Consider the following 1,051-nt stretch of genomic DNA (forward strand, 5'->3'; position numbering starts at 1 on the left):
CCTCATGTCTCTTGTTCCTTGGGTTCGGCGAGCTAGGCCTTGAGATCGTTATGAGAGCGAGCTAGGGAGAGATCTTCGTGCGCACCCCAGAGTTCGAACCTCAAGGGTTTGCCGGAACCTGTAATCCGACAATATTGCTTCAAAATCCTCGGTCACATTATCACATTCATATATGTTCAAAGTCCTAAAGTCAATCTTGGTCCCACTGATACAAATCCAGCGGGACTTATTGAGATACACTTGACATAGCCACTTCCTAAACCCTAGTGTATCGATCTCACCGAGTTGGCCCTTCGGTCCCACTGAGAGGTTTCATTCGGTCTCATTGTAAAGCCTAAAGTTCAAACCTTTTGTGTTATCGCTCCCAATGATTGTTTTTACCATGTTCATAAAAAGGAGAGACGGTTGGCATCTCCCCTAACAGGGACGGGAACGGTCTTTGGACTTTCCTCTAGCACACTGTGGTTAAGGCTACCCGCTTCGGTGGATCTAACCCATATTTTTAAAATGACTATTTTCACCCGGTCCCATCGAGTAGTGCATAAAGGTGTGTAACGGTTAGATTTTTGGTGTTGCCCATACATACCCGCACCCATTCCACCAACTCTCAAATAGCAACCAGTAGGAATGTACCACTTCCCATATCCATTTTCTAAGAGAGAACCATCTACCAAGGCCCGACCCTTGGGGGGGGGGGCAGGAGGGGCAGTCGCCCAGGCCCCCAAAATGAAGGGGGCCCACCTAGGCCATGCTTCCATACTGGGAATAGCCCAATGGCCGAAGGCCGATGCACCAGTGGCAGCAAACAGCGCAGACAATGCATACACTGGTTGAGTTGATTCCTCCCTGACTCCCCGCAATGCAAAGCCCTAGCTTTCGGCCAGAGCCACCATGTCGTAGATTTTTCACTTTGATTCGTCGGACGAGTTCATCGACTGTTCCGTGTAGTTCTTCTGTGCCGATCCAATATCGTACCCCATGGCCCCATTCTGTATCTGCATGCCTTCTTGATTCTTTCTATCTACACCGGTCTAATCTATTATCTGTTGCC

The 1,051-nt window shown here is 49.0% G+C and overlaps 1 non-coding gene across 1 annotated transcript; it reads left to right on the forward strand.

The window, feature by feature from the left end:
• Positions 1–382: 382 nt before the first annotated feature.
• On the forward strand, positions 383–505 carry LOC123176652 (U6atac minor spliceosomal RNA). The gene has a single exon (XR_006488617.1). It is a non-coding gene; the product is annotated as a U6atac minor spliceosomal RNA (small nuclear RNA).
• The last annotated feature ends 546 nt before the right edge of the window (positions 506–1,051 follow it).

The sequence above is a fragment of the Triticum aestivum genome, unplaced genomic scaffold (genome assembly GCF_018294505.1).
Source record: "Triticum aestivum cultivar Chinese Spring unplaced genomic scaffold, IWGSC CS RefSeq v2.1 scaffold153534, whole genome shotgun sequence".
NCBI classification, from domain to species: Eukaryota; Viridiplantae; Streptophyta; class Magnoliopsida; order Poales; family Poaceae; genus Triticum; species Triticum aestivum.